General features: G+C 49.2%; 1 protein-coding gene across 13 annotated transcripts in view; it reads left to right on the top strand.

The window, feature by feature from the left end:
- Rapgef1 (Rap guanine nucleotide exchange factor 1) overlaps positions 1–18,854 on the top strand; it is a 123,781-nt gene that overhangs the window by 37,686 nt on the left and 67,241 nt on the right. The window lies entirely within an intron of this gene.

Here is an 18,854-nt window from a genome sequence, read left to right as displayed (position 1 = left end):
CCTAACTCGTGCGGCTTGGGTTTTTAATGGGAGTAGCTTGACCCTACAGTATCCAGTCCACCTAGACAGCCGTCCCTCTTGCTGGCACCATGTCTCTGCACATGCCTCCAGGCAGCTCTGCCTCCACGAGGGAACTGCGAGACGAACTAGGAAGGAGTGAGGCCTTCCCTGTGGTTCATTTTTCTTCCTTTTCATGGACAATTGGGCTCCTAATGAGGATGCTCTCGTTAGGAGGTCCCAGGAAGCCTCCATCCATGAGTGACTCGTGTGATTTACCAAACTGCTCTGCCAGGTGTCCTCATTTCATTTCACTAACACTTGCTCCAAGCAGCCCACAGGGTGTTGTCATCAAGCTCTTGGGACCCATGTATATGCACTGTCAGGGCTGAGAAGTTAATTTCCCACTTATGTGAAGCATCCTGGAGTGTATGTGCGGTGTGGAGAGAGATGATGGTTTCTGACTCGGCACTGTTCGCCGGTGATGTGTAAACTAGTCAGCCATGTCACCAACCCAGGGGCCGGGGCCGTGCTAAGTAATGAGGGTCCCCGAGGACAGTTACAGCAGTGGCCATCATGCTTCTTCCAGTTAAGGAAAAGCTGAGGACACCTCACTCTTTCCAGTCGAGGTCAGTTTTGAACAGCCTTGTGTGGAGGAGGGGTGAAGGACACTCATGCATGTTACTCTGTTGGCCACCCAGAACAGTGACTGGCAGAGCAGTCATCAAATCCCTCAGTCACGTTTCCCTTCTCCAATTCCCCAGTGCTGCTGGGAAGTCAGAGGCCAGCAGTGATTTCAATGAACATGTTTAACTTAACAGATTGTGTTAGCAGTTGCTTTAGAATTTTGTTCAGCTTATTTTACCTCTTCATTGTCACCAGGGCTCCCTTTATAGTGCACCTAAATAATTACAGTGTGACTGTGGTATGGCATTTGAGTATGGCTGCTCAGGTCCCTGGGACCAAGAAAGCTCGTAAGTGAACTAACTGGCCCTCCTGCATCCAGCAGTCTGTTGATGAGGACTGCCAAGTCTCCAGCTCCCTCCCAGCTGAGCACTGGCGCAGCACCCACAGCCCTAGCCACCTAGGAGAACAGAGGCAGGAACTTAACTGCAACATGGAGTTTAAACGTGAGTTGAGTGGAAAGTCCCTGCCTTGTTACCTGGTGTGCTGGCTAGTTTTATGTCAACTTGACACAAGCTAGAGTCACTGGAAGGAAGAGAGCCTCCACTGAGGAAGTGCTTCCCTAAGATCCAGCGGTAGGGTATTTTCTTAATTAGTGATTGAGTGGGGCCATTTCTTTGCCTGGTGTCCTAGAATCTATAAGAAGCAGGCTGAGTAAGCCATGGGGAGCAAGTCAGGAAGCAGCATTCTTCCATGGTCTCTGCATCAGCTCCTCCTCCAGGTTCCTGCCCTGCTTGACTTCCTATCCAGTCTTCCTCCAATTATGAATGTGATATGGAAGTGTAAGCCAAATAAACCCTTTCCTCCCAATTTGCTTTTGGTCATGGTGTTTCATCATAGCACTAATAACCTTAAGACTAGGAGGCCCAGAAGGTCTAAAGAGGAAAAGAATGATTTGACCCAGGCGTAGTAAGATGGGCTAGATGTCGACTTGACAGTGACTGAAGGACAGATTGGCAGCTCTTCTGTAGACAGCAGGGATATAGGAGAGTGTATTCCACCGAGGTGGGGGTGGTGGTGCAAATAAAGGTCCACAGCAACAGGGATGTAAGAGCAGTCACCCTCCAATTCCAGTTGACCAGGACAGCCGGTCTCTTTCTTCAGAGCAGGGGTTGCAAACTGTAGGCCCAAACCTAATTGGCTGCCTGTTTTTGTCAATACAATTTTATTGAAACCCAGTACATGTGTCCATGCTGCTTTCCCCCTTGCTTAGTCAAGCTGAGGAGCTTTACTGTGTGGTTCTCAAAGCCAGCAGTAATTGTTGTCTTGCCCTTTTAGGGAAATGCTTAGAGCAAGTGAAAGCATTGGCTTATATTTGGGCACCAGGAGGTAGGAAAATGGTCTGTGACTGCCAGAGTCACGCCTGGATGAAAGTCGTTCACACCGCGGGAGGCGTAAGGGACAGGGAATGTATTCTCCTTCTCCTTTCCGACTCTCAGCTGGGGCCAGGCTCCAAGACTGATCCCTAAGTACTCTTCCTCCCTGTGTCCTTCCTTGTCTCTTTGGTCTAAGTGTGCACCGCTGACCTTGAGTTTAGTGGGGTCCACCATGTGTTCTCTGTGTTTCTTCACAGAGGGGCCACAGAAGAGAGCCGAGTCCAGGCACTAGGCAGACTAATAGTGGTTTCAGGAGACAGGCGGGGGTGGGGTGGGGGAGTTAGCATTTTGACAGCCAGTCATATTGAGCCCAAAGTAACTCTTTGGCTCCACAGCATGACCCACATGCTCTGCCTGACGGTGCAGTCTGGGACACAGAAACCACCTTGTCCATAAAACATAATTGTTCGTCTTCAGGCTTTGTTAACGTTAATTATAAATTTGATTTGCTGATGATGATAAAGAGACTAAAAGCATGTGGCCCTCTGGTGCCCATTTTCTGGTTGTCAAGTGTGGTGAGGGTGAGGAGATGTCACTCCCAGGTTATCAGAGACTGCCTCACACAGACTTGCTTGGAAGACTCCAGCTCCCTGGCTTTGAAGGATGGGAAACTGAGGGCAGCCTCCAGTCTGTATCCTACTCTGATGCCCCTAATCCCAGAGCTACCAAAGAAAGATGGCTTTCCTCTACACTTCAAGGTTTCTTAACTGGGCTAAAAATCGAATCGGCATAGAACAGGTTAACAGAAGCCCGTGTTTAATTGCATGGTCACTGGGGTCCCGAGAAGATGAGGCTCCCAGAGGGGGATTGCTTCTTACAAAGCAACTGAGCTTAGAAAGGAGCTGGAGCTTGAAGCTTCTCTGTGATGGGATGGTGAGTGGCAGGGGACACAGGGATCCAGAGCGAGGAACCATGCATGTTGTGAGTGGTTGTCTTATTATTCAGATAAGGTCTATCACATCATAAAAGTGTCCCAGCAGCCTCTTCCCCGCAGACCCAGGTTGCCTTTTCTTTGGAGATGCAGATGTGTCCCACCAAGACAACTTCCTAGAACCATTCCTGGCATACAGTGACAGCATGCCATAGAAGGCTGTTGGGGGTGGCACCTTCAGGCCAAGCTCCAATGCATCTGAGCACAGCCTGTGCTCCGATCCCTGGCCCTCAGAAACCAGCCAGAGCTCATGTATGTGGCTTTAAGCTATGGAAGTTCCAGGCCACTGTTCTGCAGTAATGGGAAACCAAGTATGTGAGAAGGTGGCACCAACTATTAGTAGAACATGAAAATCCAAGTCAGAAATCAGCTCTAGGACCTCCCTTAAAAGCTGTCCTCAGCAGGAGGAGGTGGTGGTGGTGGTGGTGGTGGTGGTGGTGGTGGTGGTGGTGGTGGTGGTGGTGGTGGTGGTGGTGCAGGCCTTTAATCCCAGCACTTGGGAGGCAGAGCCAGGCGGATTTCTTTGAGTTCGAGGCCAGCCTGGGCTACAGAGTGAGTTCCAGGAAAGGTGCAAAGCTACACAGAGAAACCCTGTTTCAAAACAAACAAACAAAAAAAAAAAAAAAAAAAAACAAACCCTGTCCTCAGGGTTGGGAGTGTGGCTTAATAGGACCTTTATCACTTCGGCCAAGGACAGGTGGGGTAAGACATTCTCATTAAGTTCATTTTGGGTTTGGTTTTGAGAAAGGTCCCACTCTGTAGCCCAGGCTGCCTGGAACTCACTGTGTGGCCCAGGCTACTTTCTAACTCCTGTAGACCCTGCAGCCTCTCAGGTGCCGCTGCGGACTACAGGTGTGAGCCCCCCACCCCTGCCAGGCTTTCCAGTAAGTTCTCTCAGAGTTGTTGTGTCTGTGTTAAATGGAGCACCTAGATTTCCTTAGGAATGTCTCATTGTCATTTAATGACCTTTATTGACTCAGAAACCCAAGGTGAAGCTTCTATACATCTTCCTCGCAGTTCCTTCTAGAATGTTGTTCTAGGGAAAGTTACCCTCTTTGGAGTCAGAGCTTTCTTCCAGTGAGCAGAATTAGCCCGTCCTGTTTGTCTTTTTATCTTGACCACCAGCACACTCAGTGCCAAACCTCCGCAGCTGGTGCGGCGCGTCTCTTGGCGACTCTGCTGCTGCTTGCTTTTAAACCGCCTGAGCAAGCACCACCATTGGGGAGAACTGTCCCTAACTCTGCATGGTAGCACTGTGGTTTGCTTTGACCCAGCTTCAGAGCAGAAGCAGCCCTCTCTGTGTGTTGCACTAATTATTAGGTGAGCTGTTTAATGAGCGCTTGCTGACTGGTGACCTCCCGGCTTCTGCTTCTCCCCAGGGACAGAACCCTGCCACTGTTTTGATTTAGGAGCGTTTACTTCTGACCCAGAGGGAAAGTAGGATTGGTGCAGACCTAGACTCTTGTTCCCAATCAGCTCGGCAGCAGCTGAGCCTGCTTCCCCCTCCCTTGGGGGATTCAGTGCCTCCTGCCTCTGCGGGGGCTCGGAAACTGACCTGATCGTGGCTGTGGCAGCTGGCTTCATCTCTTCTCTTGGGGTAGAGCGTTTTAGGATTTGGTTTTGCTTTTGCATTTCCTGTGTATAACTACTAAAGCAAAGTGGGTGGCTGAAAATGTCACTTGGTATTTGTCACTTTGCGCCTAGAATAACATTCAAGACCTGTGAAACAATGAGTCATTAAAATAGTTTGAGGCAGAAAAATGTCATCTGTGCTCTTGCTGTCTGTCTTTTTTCTAGAATGTGCTTCCTTGGACATGCACGGTGCCGGGCAGTTGCTTAGTGGAGAGTCCTTGTCTGGCACATGCTCCAGTCTGCATTCCACCCCAGCACTACAGAGCAAACGAACAAAATCCCACTGAGATATACAGAATAACTCCTTCCCTGTAGCAGTGCAGTGATGCTGTGTAGACCCCACTTTGCACGGCTGGGTGTACACAGGACCTTGCTTAAAGGTGTAGTGTGTTTAGGAAGATGATGGGTCAGGAAAAGTGGCTGGAAAGACAATTGGGCTGCATACCAGGAACCAACCAGTGAACAGGCCGTGTGCCCATGCAGGCAGTGGGAGCTTGAACGTGGCCCATTGTGAAGATCTGAGTGTCTTCCCTTGTCCTGGCCCTGGCTTACAGTAGACACTTTGCATTTGTTGGGTGGTAAGGAAGTCAAGAGCAGCACTGGTGGGAAAGGACAGGGAAGGATGCTCTGTAAACAGGAGGAAGAGCCTTCGGGGCTGGCTTGCTGATAGGCAGTCTTCTTAGTGGGCTCTGATTCTCCTTGAGGGGCTGTTAAGTGACTACAGGAGCCCCTGTTTCTGATCTGTCTATGGTTGGGAATGACTTGTAAGAAGTCCCTTGAGGAGGCAGCTAGTACTTGCTGGGTCAGGGCCACCCTTTGAGAACCCTGTGTAGGCTGACCTTTCCAGATGAGAAAAGAGGCTTGGACGAATGGCCTGCCTACTGACAAAATGAGTTAGTGAGTAGACCAGCACTCACAGCGAGGCTCACCTTCTACTCAGAAGGGAAAACTATTCCAGTGTCCATGACTAGCAGGCTGCTGGGGTACAGACCATGTGCCCAGTTGTGTTTTTTTTGGGTTTACTTCCAACCCAAGGGCCACACAAGGCCCAGGAGTGCCATTCCAGGCATCAGTTGCCTACACACACGGCCCTTGACTCCTTTAAAGGGAATTGGGCCAAGGCGCATGAGTGACAGAGCTCTTCGCTAGAGGGCAGATGTGCCTCTGGCAGCCATGTTTGGATTCAGATTTGGCTCGCTAATGGTAATGAAGAAAGCAAGTCCTACAGCCCCTCGCCGCTGCTCTCTGTCCATTCTGCTTCAGCCAGCATGCTTGTCCCTCCACATACGCTCTGCTAATGCCCCACCCCGACATATGCACTTCTAGTCAGCTGCAGTGGCTCCTGTGTGGAATTCTCCTTCTGGGCCTCACTCTCCACTCCCCTCCCAGGAAACCCTTCATAAGAGCCTGCTGTCTAGAGAAACCATCCCAAGTGCGTAGCCGTTTGGGAGAAAATGGCCCCATGGGCTCACGGGGAGTGGTACTATCAGGACGTGTGGCCTCGCTGGAGTGCCTGTGGCATATTTGGAGGAAGTGTGTCCCTTGGGGGTGGGCTTTGAGGTTTCAAATGCTCAAGCTAGGCCCTGTGTGGCACACTCTCTCTTCCTGCTGCCTGTGGATCCAGATGTAGGACTCTCAGCTCCTTCTCCAACACCATGTCTGCCTGCAGGCTGCCATGTTTCCCGCCATGATGATAATGGACTCAACCTCTAAACTGTAAGCCAGCCCCAATTAAATGTTTTTCTTTATAAGTAAGAGTTGCTGTGGTCATGGTATCTCTTCACAATAATAGAAACCCTAATTAAGACACCAAAGTTCAAGTGCCCCCTTCTGGCAGGCCTTGGGGAAGAGAGTCCTCAGTGGTAGTCTATTTCACATTGGCAGCCTTTCACCTCACTGACCTCTGGTGCACTGAGGAACTGGCCCAGGGCCAATTTATGGCATGAATCTGAGCTCATTTCAGGTTGATCTTTGGGTAAGAGGTGTTTAGAGTCCAAAGCCAGACAGTGCTCTGCTGGGCTAGGTGGAAGCAGTTGCCTGTTGGAGTGTTTTCCAGCCGTCCTTCCATGGCTGGTCTGAAGATAGAGACAGGCAACCCTTTGAAGCAGCCCAGACTACCCAAACTTCAGGACACATCACCCTGTGCTGGGTTTTTTTTTTTTTTTTTTTTTTTTTTTGGTTTTTTTTTTTTGGTTTTTTGAGACAGGGTTTCTCTGTGTAGCTTTGCGCCTTTCCTGGATCTCACTCTGTAGACCAGGCTGGCCTCGAACTCACAAAGATCTGCCTGCCTCTGCCTCCCAAGTGCTGGGATTAAAGGCATGCACCAGCACCGCCCGGCTTATTTTGATAAAGTATTAAAACACTGCTCTCTACCCCTGCCACAGAGAACATAAAAATATCATTGTAAAGAAACTAGATATTTCAATCCCTGCTCTGTGGTTGTGCTTCAATTTGTAAAGAAAGTTGCAACTGAAAGTTATTTGACAGTCCCCAAAATCATGCATAGCTTAATGACTTATATTTGTCTATTGTGGAGCATAAACCCATTTACAGATTCAGGACAAGAATTTGGGGGCCTTCTCAAACATGCACACCAGAGCTTTGAGTAAGTGCTTGTGATTAAAGTGTCCTTGGATCTGAGGTCACAATGCCTCAAAGACACCACTTACCTCAAAGACACAGTGGTGAATCCCGGCAAGTCCAGGCTTCCTAGAAGAAGAGGAAGTGGTATGTTTCCTTTCATGGTCACTCCATGGCTCTTGGAAATTTCCACTGAACACTGGGGACCCTCCCTGTTGTCCTGCCTCCTCCCCTGAAGAAGGTCTGCTGTGGCCTCACATGCTGGGGCGAGGACATGCTTGGTAGGAAGGAGTCCTGCTTCCCTCAGATCTGGAGGACTATGCTCTGGGCTGTTGGGCCCTTCCCAGTCGATTTTATTTTCCTGATGAGAAAAACCCAAAGTTTTCCATGTCAAATATAAACTTGGTTCCTCTTAGAATGCACTAGAGGGAGGGCTTCAGATCACTTAGCTTTCCACCAAGGATGCAGCCGTCTGGGCACAGCGTGGTGCTGGAGTTAAGTAGGATGAGCCTCCAGCCTCTGGCCTGCTCCTCTGCAGAGCCTGCTCCTTAGGCCTCTTGGCTTTCCCTGGCCTCTTTTGGACAGGCTAACCCTCCAGCTTCCTCTCTTGGTGCTGTGTTGAATCCCTCTGGGATTTCCGGGGAGAGGAAAACTGAGTCTGCTTTCCTGTTGCACTTCTGAAGGTGCTTGGCTTTGGGAAGTACTTTTGCAGCCCGGGAACCCTGCCATCCTGACCCACCCTCATCTCCCTGGAGAATTACTGTCTTAGAACAGGACCCAAGGACAATAGATGTGCTTCCCCAGCCCGAGTAGGCACTAAGTAGGCAAACATTGTAGCTATACAAACAACTCTCTAGGCAAGAGGGGAGTCCACAGTCACTTTGCTCAAAAACATGTGGGTCATCCCCCACTTTCACATGAAGCAGACCTGCAGGAATGCTGTGGACTGCCAGTGCTCTGCACCTGTGATAGGAGAGTCCTTGGTTGGCCTTACTTCCTTGCTGGGTGACCGTTGTTAGCTGGACTTTGAGGGTTGGGACTGTTGGACGGACGGACACACACACACACACACACACACACACACACACACACACAGAGTGCTAATGTAGCCCTTCTCTGGGGCAGGGTTGTCCCCACCAAGGAGGGTCTTGTCCTGAGATGAGAACTTCCTTGCATCAGACACTATCTTCCTTTGCTTACGGGCCTTGCTCAGAGCCCATATCCTTCTGGAAGCCTTGCTATCTACCTTAAATCTCAGTCTTCTAAGAGGCTGCTTGTGAAACTCCAAGGTCACTAGTGAGAACCAGTGACACTGCCTGTCTTAAGAGGCCCAGCCCTTCCCCACTCAGTTGAGAGAAAATGGGGCTAATTTGTCATAGAATTGGTGAAATAGTGACAGAGTTGAGTCTCCCCAAGTCTTTGTGCACTTGGTTATGGTGTGAACTGTAATAATTTCTCACTGCCATCCAAAGCCTCCCCCATCTCCGATCTTCCCTCAGGAACGGTTCACTCTTCCCCTCCCTTCACCTGAGTGCTCATGTCCTTGGGTTCTGGTGTCGTGACATGGCTAGAGTCACACCTGTTATCTTCCAACCCTTAACTACAGCAGCAGGAGGGGTTGTCTCGTGCTGGTCACCACTGACATAAATTTCATCAGAGCGTTAATCCTTCTCCTGCAGTCTTCTGCTCTGCCTCATGGCTCAGCCTAGGAGTTGACTTTGGAGCCTGCTTGTGAACTGTGACCTGTAATGCAGGTTAACTATGGGAATAGTCACACATGCAGGTGTCCAGGGTGTGTGCATGTCCTCACCCAACTCAGACCTGCCCTCCAAGATCCATGTCTTCCTCCCATGAACTTTTTCTAGCTCTCAAAAGCCCTTGACCTCTTCAGCATTTAGTTCATTCTGAGCAGGAGGCTTTGCTTTAGCTGGAAAAGCACTGTGAACAGGATTTCCATTCCTGCCCACCTAGGTGCCTTCTGTAGCTGCAAGTGGCCAGTGTGGAATTGATTGGAGTCTCTCAGCCAAGATGTGCTCAGTGGAGTGGGCAGATCCAGAATCTGTAACACTGTTTATGAACAAGAAGGATCTGAGACACATTGTCAAGTTGGACCAGACAGGTTTTTGCCTTCCTTCCCCCCAGCCCTATGGCCGCCAAGATGTGAGCCTTAGGACAATTGAGGGGGCCATCTGCTCCACAAGACTGCTTCAAAACAGGCCTAAGGCGCTGTTACCAAAGGAGTCCCGTGGGCTCCAGGAGAACCTTCAGTGAGGCCTGGGTGGGCGTTTTGGCAGCTGTTGTTTTCAGACAGGGTCAGCCTCCACCCCATTTCAGCCATCCTCCGCCTCTGCGGAGTACTCCCAGCAGGTGTTTGAAGTTGGGTTGCCCTAGCCTTTTACTGAAGCCCTCTCCCAGGTAGGAGGTGGAATGGAGAGCATGCTGAGGAGGTGGAGGAAAGTTAGCACCAGGTGAGGAGATGACCAGGCTTTGTCAGTGCTCACAGGCCACAGTAGTACACACTTGGAACCTGGCCAACTTCAGAAAAACCCCTTCCCTGCTTTCCAGCCAGATGCTGACAATTCTAGGCCTTTCTGAACTAACTACTGTTCTCCCCACTGAGGTTTAGAAATAAAATCCGCCCCCATCCATTACCCTCTCTTGGTTGGAGAGCAGGGTGTGGCCTTGGCTCCTCCTTCCAAGCCTGTGCCTTTGATGCGCTGCTGCTGTGAACAGTCATTGGCTGCTTTTCCAGGAGCTGATTCACTTTTACAAGAGCTGCTGGCCAGAAAGTCTGTCCTCTAGTCCAGTGGAGACTTGCTTCCCTGCTCAAGGCTGTGAACACATTTAGCAGAAAGCTTCCATGCTGGGCATAAGTTTCAGAGAGGACAGTGGGAAGCCTGACTACAAAGCGTGTGTGCATGCGTGCATGTCTGTGTGTGTCTGTGTGTCTCTGTGTGTGGTAGGCCCTGCACTCTGCACCTAGTAGGTGCTGGTGTGTTGGAAGGAAATAACCTTTTGTGCTGACCCAGAGGAAATAAGATGACTCCACCTCTGGCCTTGGGTCTGCTCTAAGCCATCTGCAGGTGCTTACCACCCTTCCACTGATAAACTAGACACTGCTGGTTGACAGGTGTACCAAGGGGCTCAAATACCATCACTGTCCTGTCTCCTCAGCCTCGGGGGTTCTGTATGAGATGAGGACACAACCACCCTGGAAGGTGGCTGTGGGATCAAATGAGATAAGGCTGCAGAGAGCCTCTGGGGGGGGTGGGGGGTGAGCCAGGTCCTGTGCTGTCCTTAGACAACATGTGGCCATATATAACTCCACACCTAACACAGGGTTGTGTACACAGTGGTGGTTGGAGTGGCGGGGGCGCTTCACATCTGGCTAGGAATGAAGTGACCTTAAATCAGTGAAGTTTTGCCTGAATCAGTGTGACTTGTGGCTCTAATTTGAAAGCATGAGCCCTTGGGTACTTGAAACACTTGGCATTGGTGAAGAGTCCTCATGGAGGAGAGAGATGCTGTTTCAGCTGTGACTCAAGAAGGATCTGGACTGCCTTTGGCTAGGAGGGCGAGTCTGGAGCTTCTTCCTGGCTCCAGATGTGTGGAGTGAGTAAATGAGCAGCTGGCCATGCTACTTAGTGCCTGCTCTGCATGGCCTGATGCAGTCTGTTCCCAGAGGGAGACGGGAAGGGAGGGACAGGATTCTTGAGAAACTAGAAGGCTACATCTCTGACCTGAGTTCTACCTACCTGGGCTCTGCAGCAATCTGTCCAGTGTTCTGTCCATCTAGTGCTCTTTGCTCTCAGGCCCTGCAATACCTAGCATAGGGAGTGTGGGAAGGGCTTCCTAGCCTGGAGCCCTGCAAAAGGAGAGCTGATCCACTTGGATTCTACAGCTATGCACTGCTAGAGGGTGTAACCTAGAAGCAGTTACATACAGCCAGCCTAGTCCCAGGAACTTCCTTGGCATGGAAGGGGAGGGCCCAGAGTTGCCCTATCTAGTTTAGACATCCTAAAAATGGCTTGTATGGATAAAATATGCTGGAACTGTAAACTCCATACCATAGTAAAGTGTAAGAAAAATAAGAAGTAGGGGCTGGAGAGATGGCTCAGTGGTTAAGAGCACTGGCTACTCTTCTAGAGTATCCAGGTTCAATTTCCAGCACCCACATAGCAGCTCACAGCTGTCTGTAACTCCAGTTCAGGGGATTCGACACTTTCACACCAACATACATGTAGGCAAAACACCAATGCACATAAAATAAATAGATAAATAATTTAAAAATATAAAAGAAAGAAACAAGAAATAACTCAGGAGTAGTCTTATGAATTGTCTGCTAGATGGTGATATTTTAGGTTAAATGGCTGAAAGTGGTATATATTGTATTTGTGGCTCCCATTGGGCTTCTGCTGCCCAATAAGGGCCTAAAACATCCACCATTCTCTAGAGCCCTAGAGGAGGTGGAGAGACAGCTTTTCTCCTCTGTTGCTTAGACTAGCTTGAACACACAGTTGCCACTTGCCCCCTCCAGTCAGGTGGTATCCTCAGTACTGTAGTGAATACAGTAGTTGTTTAGGTTACAGAATTTATTCATTGATTCTTCTGTGCTTATTGAGGAGAATGTATTTATATATATATATATATATATATATGTACTTGTACCCACTACTGAGCTAAGTGCCAGGGTCCAAGGTGAATAAAACTTGGAACCCTTTGGGGTCTCAGGAAGCAGGTAAGTAGAAGCCCCTTCCCCCCTAAAGTGGGAAGGAAGCCTTCTGAAAGTGGGAAGGAAACCAGTAAGAGCAATGGAGACTAGAATATGACCTCAGCTTCTGACACATGTGCCTTGAGGATCAGGCTTGTACTCAGAGCCAACTCCAGTCCCAGAGGCTTTGCCCCTGCCAGCGTGGGAAACACATTGAAGATAGACAGTGTGTAAGGAACTTGTAGATTGAGAACTGTGTGTGTCCTCCTGTGCCCCGCCACATAGCAGCCTGCCTCAGGCTTGCACACTCTCACTGCCCGACCAATGGCGCCGCCCAGCTCTGTGGTTGTATAGGTCATTCAGCATGTGCTTTTCCTGTGTGCGGCCTCTTTCTTCATTGTGTGAATCATCTGTGCTGGGTAGGTGGAATAGATGGAGTGTTCTCATGTGGCGTAGGATTCCACTTCCTGAAGGTGTCTCCGTGTACCCCATCTGCTTCCTCAAGCACCCCTACACTACTGCTCTTTGTACTCTGGGGTGTGTTTTTAGTGAATTGGGGGAACATATCTTTAGATACATACCTAGCTCCCTCCTCTCTCCTCTTCCTTTTTATTTCTTTGTCATACTTGTTTTGTTTTGCAACAAGATCTTTGTACTATTGCCCAAGCTGGTCTCAGCTCTCCATCCTTTTGCCTCAGCCTCTCTGCTACTGAGTTTACAAACATGTGCCCTCATACATGGCTTAGCCTTTCCTTTGATCCACGTGGGCATGCATGCAGTGGTGTCCTTTTACGGCTTTAGTATGTTTCGTCCTGATGACAAATGTGGATGAGCACTGTGCCATGTGCCCATTGGCCATTTAAGCATCACCTTTTGGGAGGTGTCTGTCAGACTCTCAGAGTACTTCTAGCCCTTGTAGTTATGTGAGTGAAATGGAAATAGAGGCGCTCAGATTTGAGCCCAAAACCATGGTGATGGGAGGGGCCTGCGGGTCCAGCCTCTCCCAGTCGGTCCACTTCTTCCACCACCACTCAGAGCCTTCCTGGGACAGCCGTTGGCTGCAACCTGCCTGGCATAGAGGCAGTTTTCCAGACTCCCCATCTTCCTCTCTGAACCAGCAGGTCTGTTTCTCAGAGTTTTGTTAAGCGATCACACAGAGAAGCAGGAAGGAGCTATGTGTCCATGCAGCATTATATGGAAGTTAGACTCCATCAGCCAGAAGACTTGTCATCTGCCTCCAGCAGAACACTATTCAACCGTCAAACATGTGCTCATGGGAAACTATCAATAATGCATCACTGTGTTTGAAAAAAACAGTTGGCTGGGTGTGGTGGTGCAGGCCTTTAATTCCAGTGCCTGGAAGCAGAGGCAGGTGGATCTCTGTTAGTTTGAGGCCAGCCTGGTTTGCAGAGTGAGTGCCAAGACAGTCAGGGCTACGTAGTGAGATCCTGTCTTAGAGAAAGAGAGAGAGGGAGGGGGAGAAAAGAAAACAAGAATTGCAGCTGGAGAGATGGGTCAGTGGCTAAGGACGCTTGCTGAGCTTCTGGAGGACCAGAGTTCAGTTCCCGGCACTCATGTCAGTTGACTTGCGGCCACCTGTCACTACAGCCCTAGGGGGATTGGATACTCTCTTCTGGCTTCTAAAGGCACCTGAACACACATGGCACACCCCCCTCACGCCAATAAAACAAATTATTTAAGGGAGCAGTGGAGAGATGGCTCATCAGCTAAGAGTGCTTGCCGCTCTTCCACAGTACCCAAGTTCGATTCCCAGTGCCCACCCTGGACAGCACACACACACACACACACACACACACACACACACAAATTAAAAATACATCTTAAAAAACACAAGTGTGCCGGGCGGTGGTGGCGCACGCCTTTAATCCCAGCACTCGGGAGGCAGAGCCAGGCGGATCTCTGTGAGTTCGAGGCCAGCCTGGACTACCAAGTGAGTCCCAGGAAAGGCGCAAAGCTACACAGAGAAACCCTGTCTCAAAAAACAAAAAAACAAAACAAAACAAAAAAAAAAAAACCACAAGTGTGGACTGGAGAGATGGTTCAGAGGTTAAGAGCTGCTCTTCCAGAGGACCTGAGTTCAATTCCCAGCACCCACATGGTGGCTCACAACCATCTGTAATGAGATCTGGCGCCCTCTTCTGGTGGTGTGCAGACATACATGCAAGCAGAATACTGTATACATAATAAATAAATAAATCTTTAAAAAACAAAAAACCCACAAGTGCAGTAATTCCTACTTGGCCATATGAGAAGCCATGAAGGTTTCCCGCTGTTTTATATTTATATTTCAGTGCTTGGGTTTGAATAATGAGCTTGTTTCACCCTCGACGTTGAAAAAGGAAGAGGACACGCTTAGTATTTCCATGTTCAGCATCCACAGGTGTGGGTGTGGGCTGTCAGACAGGCCTTTGATGTTGCAAAACTTCAGACACCACCTTCCTTGCCTTCACATGAATGTCTCTATGTTGAGTAAGACAGAGGGTCTTTTAGTGTGGAAATTGTTGCTTTTAGCTCCCCTCAGCTGGGGCTGTTTTAGCATTTGCCTTATTGAATGTTGGCAATGTTACCAGATGACTGTGATGGCTGCCATTTAGTAAACATCTGCTCTGGGTCAGGTCCCTTGACTCCATCCTTCACCCACAGGCACATTTGATCCCCACAACCACCAGAGGAGGAGGTAGGTTGCAGTTAGACCTTTTCTGTTAGCAAGAAGAGATAAAAGAGAAAAATGAAAGCAGCCTAGAGAGGTATTTGAGTTAGTGGCCACACTTGGGTTAACCCAGACTACCTGACACCACATTGTGTGTGTCCTGAGTGTCCATGATGCTCTGTAGTGGAAATTCGTTCCACCAATTACCCTTGAGGTATAAGCCTTAGGGCGTGGCTTCTGATCCTTAAAAGGAGAGAGTGGGGGTCTCGCCCCTTGTTCTTGGGGTGGAGTGTAAAACAAATGGCAGCTGTTCCGTTGGTTCTTTATTCGTGAGTGTATCTTCCCCTTTATTACTTTAATAAATCCTCGTTACCCCTTCAACAGACCTCGTGGATTTCTCAGAACGCTCTCCACCCACTCTCACCTTTACCCCTACATCGCAGTCTGTAAGATCCTCACAGGGTGCACACTGAAAAATTAAGTCCTATATTCAAAACAGTTCTTCCCGGTATCCCCCAGACACTGCTCCACCCAGGTGTCCTTACTCCTCTGGCAGGGGCAAGGGTGCAGGACAAGTAAGTGATCTCTAAGTCATTCCAGGGATGCAGTGCTGAGTGAAATATCAGAGACCAGACCTCTTGACCGGCTGCAGGCATTGTGGGGCTGCTGCAGTGAGTCCTGTCCACAGTGACCTTGACTTTGTGATCCCCTCAGTGGGTGCTGCTTAGAGGCTTCTCATCTCAGGGTGGAATTAAGCCCTGACAGAAACCTACTAAGTTGGGATCACAGCTGCCGCCGCAAGTGACATGTGAAAGGCCAGTTGATCGCCATTTGTCAGCAACAGACAGACATCATTGCTAGGCTGCTGAGGGGCATGAAGATCTAACAGTGAAATCCTGGCACCTGGCAGGGCACTTTGGAAGAAACTGGCAAGCTTTGTGTGGTTTGATCTGCTTGTTTTTTGCTGAGGTGGATCCTGTGAGTAGGCTGGGTGTTCTCTATCACCCCTCTTCTTTCTGGGTAGGAGCATGCAGCTCATGGGGTGTCCAAGAAAGTGGCTCTTGTTAATAGCACTGTGGTCACGTGAGATGCTCTTCCCAACAAGAAAACGACTAGCATGTTAGTCCTTGGGAACCTCTGACCTTTGGTGCGAATGAATGCCTCACCAAACAATGAGGGACTCAATCTTAGCTTCTGTTAGTGACCTTTCAAGCTTTCACAGATGTACAGGTCACAGTGCACCAGCACCAGCACTTGGCGTTTCCATGTGGAGGAGAGCATTTTCCTCCTGTGGTTCAACACGGCTGTGTGGAAAGCATGCGCGCAGCCTTAACCTTCTGGTATAACTAAAATCACACATCCTCTTGGAATTGTCTGACATCTGTAAAGTTAAATAAGGGACATGCCCTAAACCTGGCAGCCTTACTCATAGGACATTCTCCTGCATGCCCAAAAGACATACTGGATGTGTCGAAGCAGCATTGTTTAGAAAAGCCAAAAGCCAAGAACAACCTAGTGTCCATTGGTAGGTGAGCAGACAAGATGGTATTACGACAAAAGCAAGGATACCTACATCACCTGAGTGGTTAGCTACCATCTGTGATGGTCACAGACTTGTAATTTAAACTACACACACGGAAGCAAATCATGAAAAGAGCCCAAACAACCACAGGGTGGCTACCATGTCAAGAGAGTGGCAATAGCAAAGGAACTCCAGAGTGGCCCCTCCTGTGTGGCTGTGCCTTCCTCATATGGCTGTAAAGTACAGAGAAGCAGAAATGCATTTCTCACTCTTAGTTATTTTTCAGCCACTTGATAAGACAGCATGATCAAGACAACTTATAGAAGAAAGCATTTATTGGGGCTTACAGTTTCAGAGGGCTAGAGTCCATGACCTTCATGGCAGAGAGCATGACATCAAGCAGGCAGGCATGGCACTGGAGCATTAGCTGAGAGCTAACATCTCACCTACAAGCACAAAGCAGAGAGAGAGAGAGAGAGAGAGAGAGAGAGAGAGAGAGAGAGAGAGAGAGAGAGAGAGCGCGAGCGAGCACTCTAACTGGGAATGGTGTGGGCTTTTGAAACATCAAAGCCCACCCCAAGTGAAACACTTTGTTCAATAGGACTACACCTCCTAATCCTTCCCAAATAGTTCCACCAACTAAGGACCAAGCATTCAAATGTGTGAGCCTATGGGGGCCATTTTCCCTTAAACCATCACATCCACACAAGTGGCCACCATGTTAATATGGCATGAACCACATCATCATTGCATGAAGGTGGTACTGTTTGACAGGTAGAGGGTGTGTAGATTTGACCTCATTCTCAGTAACCAGTCTACATGTGTCCAATTCTTAAAATTTTTGTTTTAATTGTAATCTTAGAAAATCTTTACCAAGAGGGATTTACAAAATCTGCATTGTAATTTCCCAGCATGAACTGTGGGGAGTAACAGGAGATCAGGAGCCACTTGAGGCTCCTGGAGTGTGGGAATAGCTCTTTGACACTGCCCCTCCACCAGTGATGGACAGATGCCTGGGAAGGGCAGGAGAGCCTAGTTGTGTGTGCGTGAGTGCCTGTGGCTGAACTGGACAGGACTAGCAGCAGTCTCTGTGCAGATGCCACCTGCTGCCTCCTACTTACCTGCCACTGCTGGTCATCCCAAAAGTGCTTCATCTGTACTTCATGGCATAGTTGAGGGACCCTGAAACCTTGCTTGTCACCCATCATCTCGAGGGAAAGCTAAGGACAGCCTAGTTCCTGCTGTCTGGATTTCCAGAGTTGGGAAGGTTTATTGTCATTAAAAACATGTCTGTTCTCCCCGTGACTTGGTGGTTTGTGCCCACTATATGGCCTGAGAAGAGTGATGTATTGACAGGTCCCTCAAGGTGTCACCACAGCTTCCCAGTTGTATCCCCACACAAACTGAATTCAAGACCAGGCAGGCAAAGGTGAAGTGAGTTCTGTCACCCACTTCCTGGCTTTGGTGGCAGCTGTCAGGAGTAGGTGTCTCTAGTTCATGGTCAGGACTGGCCTTGCCCTCATGCTCCTTAGAGGGTTTTTGGTGACTTCCACATTTCCTTTCCACATTGGTTCCACCTTGGTTATGATGGTTGGCTGTGAGTCTGGCCAGCTCCTTAACCCCACATCTCCCTATAGAACCAGGGGCATCAGACACTAGAGAAGAGGAAGCTGGCTCACCCAGCCAATCTCTGAGTAGCTTTGACCACCACGGTAAACCCAAGCAGTGTCCATCCTGCCAGACTTCCCCTTCCAGCCTGCTCTCCTCTCTCTGCTGTCAGCCTGTCTTGGACACATCAGTCAACTGCTCTCACATCCCATCGGGCCCAGAGCCTGTTTGGGACAGAGTGTGCTGTCTGCTGGAGAATGTTACAAGGCCAGCCTCTGAAGGAATGGGCTGCATGGAGTAGCAGTGAGAGGGATACAGAGGAAGTAGGCGGTACCAGAACAGGTAAATGAAGAGGAGAGAGTATTGGGGAAGCTCCCTCTAATCAGGAGAGTGAGCTACATGTCAGAGCTGGAGAATAACCTGATAAAGATCTATAGGCCATATGGAAGTAATAGTCAGGGTTTGCATCCATTGAAACTGTGTAGACAGGTTAGCTTCTGTGTTGAGCAGCTACCCTGTGCCAGGCCTGTTGATAAGTGAAGTTATACCTCCATGTGCCCATTTCCAATTAAAAATACAAGTCAAACATGCATTTGGAAGAGGGCCGATACAAGTGTTCTGAGCGCATCTAGCCTGGGCTATGATGTTCTGTCAGCTAGGTACCTGAAACACACTTTCAAAAAGACTGGTTTTATTTACCTATGGGACTGGAGTGATGGCTCAGCGGTTAAGAACATTTTTTTGCTCTTAGAGAAGACCTGGTTCCAATTCCCAACACCCACATGGTGGTTTACAATAACTCCAGTTCCAGGGGATCTGATGGCCTCGTCTGGCTCCCATAGGCATGTATGTAGTACATATACATATAGGCAGGCAAAACACTCATACACATAAAATTAAATAAATCTTGTGTTTTGATTTTGAAAACAGGGTTTCTCTGTGTAACAGCCCTGGCTATCCTGGAACTCACTCTGTAGACCAGGCTGGCCTCGAACTTAGATCCACCTGCCTCTGGCTCCCGAGTGCTGGGATTAAAGACGTGCACCACCACCGCCAGACCCTTTGACTCCAACATCAAGGGACCCAGGGCCATCTTCTGGCCTCTGTGCATATGCTCAAGCACACATGCACACATACACACA

Source organism: Peromyscus leucopus, chromosome 4 (genome assembly GCF_004664715.2).
Source record: "Peromyscus leucopus breed LL Stock chromosome 4, UCI_PerLeu_2.1, whole genome shotgun sequence".
Lineage (NCBI taxonomy): Eukaryota > Metazoa > Chordata > Mammalia > Rodentia > Cricetidae > Peromyscus > Peromyscus leucopus.
Note: the sequence above shows the minus strand (reverse complement) of the source record. Positions and strands in the feature narration are given on the sequence as shown.